Below are 7,710 nucleotides of genomic sequence, written 5' to 3'. Positions count from 1 at the left end.
GGCTGCTGTGCTGCGGCCGACCCAGTCCCAGTCGTTTCACCCATTGCAGCCATGCAAAAGCTTTTGAGCGCCACACTTGTCGTGCTTGCAAATATGTTCTCAATATGTAAATGCTATACATTTTCGAGAGGTCGCTGTTTTCATGAAATTATTCCAAATTGGTCTTGAGAATTGCATTTGTGTCCTTGCATGCCGTCGCGTGTGTTTTCTACATCCATGGGCGTTGGCGTGTTCCTCGCTGTCGGGGGGTCGTCACCTCTCACGTGGAAATAGAAAAAGGAAAAAAATTAATCCTCTGTTTACTTGGATCTCGGCCTTGCTTTTGTTCATTATGGAATCTTCCAGGGAAAGTTATCAGTTAAACCTCTTTGGAGAATGTGAGCCCCCTGCAGTGTTTACGTTGACGTCTTTGGGTATAATATTCCACACTGTGTAATTTAGAGTGGTTATTGAGACTGTAATGTGGATTAATCTTTCTTCAGGTTTGTAAATCATCGTATTTCATTATGGTTGTAAAGAGTGCATTTTTTCTCTTTGATGGTTATTTACAAGTTGTGTTCTTTGTATTTTGATTGATTTTTTTACAGCTCAACGTAATGAGTCGTATGTATTATGATAGTTAGTTTTATTTCACGTACTCTTCGCTAGCTCTTTACTTAAAACGAAGTGGTGAAATAACTTTGAATTTATCTTCATAGATATTACGGGTCAAAACCGGAATAATATTGTAAGCCCTGATGTTTTGACCGTAAGAAGCCTCAAATGTTCCAAATATATAGGAATTTCCTCGTATAGAATATTTCGTTTTTACCTCCAATATCTTTACATGTTTGGAAGTTATTATCTCTTCACGTACATATATGAGTAAAACCGCATTTTGAAATGGAACATTGTTGTCATCTATGGCTTTCAAGCAACAGCAGGGTGACTATCGACGTAGTTAACAAAACATGACGTTGTTTTCACTGCCCATCTTGTCATTTCTCTCTGAATTCCGTATATTTTGCGCATTTCAAACGATTCCACTAGTGTTGGGTGTTTTGTGATCGGAGGGTTCCCCGTCTATGTCTCCTTCCTGGCGATAGCGGTGCTTTGAGCTTAGCCATTACCCATGGTGCACTATTTGAGGACCTTTCGTTGTCTAGTGCCTCAGGATGAATGAGTGCTTTCGAGGACTGAAACCCGTCGACTTCATCAGTGGGCGCATTTTATGTCGCTTTTTTTACGTGACTTTTTTGTGTCCTGAAAACATCCGTTATAACCAACTTACACTCACTATAACTATATTACTTAAAATGTGACATGGAGTTAACGAGTTTTTGCAATATCGTCCAATATAGCTTAAACGCCCACTAATTATCGAATTTAAGTTATGAAACGGATATGAAGTTCAATAAAATGTATCATTAAATGCAATTTAACGCATACCTGCCATGATCTTTGGAGGTCTTATACAATTTTGAAAACCTAATAAATGTTATGTCCCGGCTGTGTTTTATAGTTTCTAGTTTCGTACAAAGAAACTTTTGAAGGCTTTTGGCGATCATCGTTTTGGCCGCTTTGAATTCAGGGTTTCCATGCACGTAGGGGGAGGGGGAGCGTGGTAGAGAGCTAGTGGGTAGAGCGCTTGGCTGCTGCCCAGAGGGTCGCGGTTTCGAATGGTGGCTGATGGCTTTAATACCAAACTTCAATGTGCGGATAGAAGGACTTGCCCCCTCCCACCTCGAATTTATGAATGTACACACGAGTCCAGGGTGAGCTCTACCCTCTCGTATCCAAACCAACCTAAGTGTTGTATCATTGACGTAGATGTGGGATTCAACCGGAACGCCATTAAATCCACGTTTGTTGTGTTGCTCTTTGCGAGTGTTATTCCACATGCGTAATATTTATGGTGTTTATCAATACGACTGTGCGTATAGTTGCATTCATTAGTTTTTGTATTGCTCTGAAAAGTCGTGAAAACACTATTATAGTAAAAGAATTATATTGGTTTTTTTTCAGCCTTTCCTACAAAGGATATTATATCATTCTGAATGACTACGAATAGGTGGCGATAAGTTTGTATCATTACTGCTTAAAATTTTAGATATTTTAATGTAAGTTGAAGTAAAATTCATGTAAATGCTGATGTAAATCACCTAAAGTCCTGAGGTGAGCGGCAGGGCTTGTATAGCGAGCGCAACCGCCACAAAAACATTTTCCGGTGTCAAACCCCTGAATGGATTTCTTGACTTATCTTGCACCATAAACGTTACGGGATAGGATAAATTCATTCGACAGGAATAATCTATTTCGCAGTATTAAATTTTATGGTAAAAATAAATTAATTATAATTTTCGCTGTTTTTGAAGTATCACATGTTCGCATTTTTTCACTCCGCAATTTTTTCCGAATTAAATCCGAAGTAACTTTCAGTTTATTAAAAATCATTGTGAATTGAAAGTTATTTTATTCGGAATCTGCGTCGGAAATATGTTTTGGAATTGCTAGTTATGAAAAATTTTAATGCAAATCATCGTCAGGCTGTTTCAGTGATTTATGAATGTGGTTTTTTTGCGGAGATGAACATATTTCAATTTTCCAGTTGCTCTAGTTTCAGATACAATCTTTTTTGATGAAGTTCGTAGAAAGTTTATTTCCCTTCATCTTTCATCGGAAATTTGTTAGCGAAAGGTAAATAAATTCCGAGTTATGGACAAACGTAACTACAAATGGCACCTTTTCTCCTGTAAACTGTCAAGGAGAGGAAGAAACCGAGGCTACCCATTATATTTCCTGGTCAAAACATATTTTGGACGGGCTGCAATGGGCTTCAATCTTGAATTTGAAGATGAATTCTGCCTTACGCCCTTTTCCTCCTTGGCCAATGAATCGCGATTCTTTCTCCATCGACATTTTCATTAGATTTTAATCATACGATTGATGTCTTGGATTTTTTTTATTAGCCGTCCCACTCTTGACAAACTCAGTCCCAGTTCGTGTGATGAGGATTTCATCGGATGGCGCTCATCTCTTTTTGTTCGTCTCTCTCCCGTCTGCAATATTGTCTCTATTCTGCAACTAGAGTTTTCCATTTGTCCGCATTCGCTGGTGTGAAGTAGTACTTGTTTCATCTTTCCGCTACTCACCCCGTGCAAGCGGCAGCCTCCTCACAAAATGCTCCCTCCGAAAGAAAGTGCTTGCCGTGTGCCGGTCGCTCGCCTTCGAACGGAAAGCTACCCTGCAGGCACGCGCCATTTGCAAAGGCTTCCAACGGATGCCCGCTTTCGACGCAATCTCATGTTTTCTGCTCGGAATGGTAACCTCATCTTCTTGTCCGTTTCATTAAATTATATTCCAATGCGTGTGAATATAACTGCTGGAGAGTAATTCGCTGTGTGTATACTTAATTTCTGGTTAAGAAAAATAATAGGGATATGTGCCACCCTTTTTTCTCCTTTTGTCACTTGTACGGGATGGTTGTGTGAGTGCACTCAATAGTTTTCGCCTGAGGCAAGTGTCACCCTTATTATCTTTGACCATGGGACCGTCAGGAACACGTATGCTTGCGTTTTCTTCATCCGATGAGTGCTACTGGATTCCATTCCCTTGAGCTTCTCAATGCTCCCCTAAAAATATTTAACTTGTTAGTTAACTTAAATTTAATTATTTCGTTAACTAATCTCACATGCATCAAGGTTGTCGACGCCTTGAACTTCCCAGTTTTTGTCAAAATAATTCAATGTAGATGGAGTATAAGGTATCTCCATGCTTTCTTTGTCCAAAGCTTCCTGGCCATTTGATTCCATTTGATTCGTTGCGTTCTGTTTGTTGTAATTGTGAGAATGGCCCTTGCGCTGAATCCGGTTGAAGGGAAACGAGAAGTGAAGAAAGTCATATCAGCCATTTTCATATTACATGTTACGTATTAGTAAAATGTAATGCTCTGTAATAGCCATTAGTTACTTTTCGTCGTAATACTTTCTATTTATAACTATTTTTATATGATCTACATCCACATAATACCCTCCGAGCCACCCTTAGGGTGTTGGCTGGGTGTGAACAATCACCAGCATGCAATTGGACTCCCACATGCACATCACACAGTACAAAAATTGTCACGCATACCAACAAATTATTCTACCATATGCTGTTGGAAATAATAATAAAATTCAGAAACATGCGTTAAGTAATACATATGCTAGTAGGCTACACTACAAGTCATCTATTCTATTTGTGATTTCTAACGCTGCCGTTATAATCTCTTATTGATCGTGAAAAAAGACATTCTGAAACTGTATGTTCTACTGTCTATCTCTTTATTTCATTAATATTATCTGATCTCTCGTAGTATGTTGGCTTACGTAAGATATAGCTAACTTTGTTGGAAAAAACACTGCTCTTGAATTTATCTAAAAGGTTTAGTCTATTTTTCAATCCACGGACTGACAGAGATTCCCATCCGAGTTTATCTAATTGTAAGAGGTCAGTTACACTAGAAAGTCTATCGTAACGACTCTGCACGTACCTGGCAGCTCTTCTTTGCACGCGTTGTAACTCTGTTATTAAGCCTTTTTCATGAGGGTCCCAAACACTGGCAGCGTATTCCAAATGTGGTCTAACGAGGGAAAAGTAGGTAGTTTCTCTCACTTTGTCGTCGCACTTTCCTAATATTCTTTTAACAAAACCCATTTTACGATTAGCTTGACCGGTTATTTCTCGAATGTGTTTGTTCCACGATAGATCATTATTGAATCTAACTCCTAGATATTTCACGGAGTCAACTGTCTTTAATTGGGTGCCCCGAATGTTATAGCTACGTTTTGGGGAGTTATAATTCTTCCAGAAATTCATTACTACGCTTTTTTCGAATTTAATTCTAAATGCCATGCATCGCACCACGCTTAGATAGCAGCAAGGTCGTTCGTTAGTTCATCACTATCCCTCTATCATCATTTAACAATTCCGGACGTGAATGAATAAAATATTTTGTCTCTCAGTCATCGGCCACAATTTATTGAAATTATGGCAGTAGGTATATATATGAGCACAATGGCTGGCTCATGCTGGTTATTAGCTTTTGAAAGCATTGGGACCTCTTGCTGTAGTCAATTTTATCTCGGGTGTCACTGGTATTTCATTAACAGCTGACTCGTAATTGAAATTAAAATCGAATTTTAGGTAATTGTATGAGATTAAGAACGTTAAACCTAGAAATTAAAATCATATAAAATAATTGGACGGAGTTTAAAAAGACTTTTTTTTGTTTCAAAGGTACTAATGCTGAAATAACGGTTCAATATGTGTGCACCCGCATCAAATACTATATTTATCCTTCACGCAGTATCGTAGGGTTTAATTGAATGGTAGAACCGATGAGCGAGTCCGAAGGAACTTGTATTTAAGAAGCTTGATTTTATGAGAGTTTGGCAGATTTCGCAGTAGATTGGGAGGATTTTCTGCATTATATTAGGTCCACCACATACTCGGCATGTATGCTAACAGGCCTGTGGATATGACATTAATATGCAGCTGACTCCTTCACTCAGTAATATTAAATCTTTATTGAGAAAGAATTACTTTATCATCAATTTCGTATTAGTGGGGGGAATATTAACGAAAACCGTCCTATATTTAGCCCATTCATTAGAGTTTCACTTCCATTTCGAAAAACAGCACACAGCAAGCCGCGTTTGAAATGCCACGTAGGTACCTCCTTCGAAGCCCTAGTTGGTGAAAATATGTGGTCTGCATCATGAAACTACTATAATTGTAGATCCTCCTATTTCCTCGACTCGCTGTGTCGTGTAGTCTGTGTTTAGCAAATTTGGATCGGAACATTTGGTCTAAGCATTGGCTCTCTCTTAACCGTATTTAATGCTTGCCACTTCTCCTGCATCGAATTACGAGTGCTGCTTTGTGATGGATGGCAATATGGCCAGCAGGTGCTGCTCTGCGTCGTCCATGATGCCGCCGAGATTGAGCGTACGGTTTCTTTCAGGACATAACCCGCTACTCCTCATTGCCTTGTCAAGTGCTGGCTAACACGCCGCACGGGTGGGGTGGGTCGGCCCAACTTTACTCTCCCCTCCCCTCTCCCGCCTTCCCTCTCTCCAAACATCTTTTCCCCCACCCTCTTCCCCTCTCCGCATACAAACAGCTACTTCCCCTCTCCTGCTCTGCAAACATCCCCGTCCTAGCAACCTTCCCCCCTTAGCTCCCCTCATCTCGTTTTCCGTGTTTGGCCCCGCCTGCCTGCTTTCGGCGTGGGAATGGGTGAGGCTATACCCTCGCGCCATGCCTCCATTTATTCACTTTTCATAGCCATCGCGTGGTTGTCGTGCTTTTTTCGGGTAGTGAAGCATATTATGGTTGAGTAGTTTATTCTGTTGTTTTAAGGGATGGTGGACAAAACTTCGCGACACTCTTTGCCCTCATTCTAGCTATGTATTCCGTAAATCCTGTAGTAATCGGTAACAATATGGTGAAGCTAGCCTCCTCTCCAGTACGCGGAGTTGGCGGTAGAAATGCATCATCTCCTAATGGCAGTTTGTGTTCAATGGCACTGGCGGTTTATTCTGTTATTTCGAACGGTCATATTATGAGGGATTCTTTCCGCAAGGCAGTTAGCCTCGCGCCGGGTGCTTCCTCAGCGAAAGCTTCGAATGAACACTTCCGTGAGCTCTCAACATAGCCGGTTTTGGACATCATATGTTCGGCTCTTCCGATTCATTCGTCTTCATTTGTGTTTTTAAGTCTTGATTGCAACTCGATAAGTTATTATTAGAGTAATAACTTCATTTGTGCAATTCGATTCGGTTAAATTACAGAAAGTGCGTCTGGTAATGCTTCAGAAACACCTAACCAAATATGTTTTGCTGCTACTGAGAGAACAACTTGAGTCTTAACCGTAAATCTTATCGATTAAGCCAACTCACAAGTAAGGCTATTTCAAGAAAACTTGTCGCATTATTGGGGAAGAGTTATTGGAATCGTTTCGTTTTGTGATCTTGCGTCGCCATAATGGTAATTGGTCAGTCCCTGAACGTTTTTTTGAATTCTCTTTTGAATATTACCTTTTATCTTGTGCATAAGTATGTTCGATATGATTTCTTTAAACAACAAAACATTATTTATGAGGTTTGTGAGCACAATTACTTAGCTCTTCATTTTCAATTTAGGCGATGGAAATTAATGATTATCTCCTAGGTTTATTATGAATAGGTCGTTCCGTAGTACAATTGACCCGTTAATGAAATAGTTGGGCCTTTTTAGCAAAGAAAGTATTACTTTGCTGCTCACGTTTGCTAGTTCGCATTTAGTTATCATTGGTGACTATCAACATTTTTATGTTGCGTAGTATGTAAATTTGATTTTCGAGATGCTATTTTACAAGGTTGTAGGCGCTCTTGGATTTAATTAGTACTCTTCTGTGATTATGTCCTTTTAATAGTGTATGACATTTTTATGTTGCGTAATATGTAAATTTGATTTTCGAGATGCTATTTTACAAGGTTGTAGGCGCTCTTGGATTTAATTAGTACTCTTCTGTGATTGTGTCCTTTTAATAGTGATAATTGCATACCTGTGATGGACAAATTGCTTAGTTAGTACTTGGTTTACAGTATCTTCTATCGATTCGTAGCATAGGCGGATCTAGGGGGGGGGGGCACGGCCCCCACCCAGACCCTTAAAAAATATGCAAGATAATACCCCGTCCCGTTATCA

Source organism: Ischnura elegans, chromosome X (assembly GCF_921293095.1).
Source record: "Ischnura elegans chromosome X, ioIscEleg1.1, whole genome shotgun sequence".
In the NCBI taxonomy this organism is placed as follows: Eukaryota; Metazoa; Arthropoda; class Insecta; order Odonata; family Coenagrionidae; genus Ischnura; species Ischnura elegans.
The sequence above is the reverse complement of the archived record's forward strand: the minus strand, read 5'-3'. Positions refer to the sequence as shown.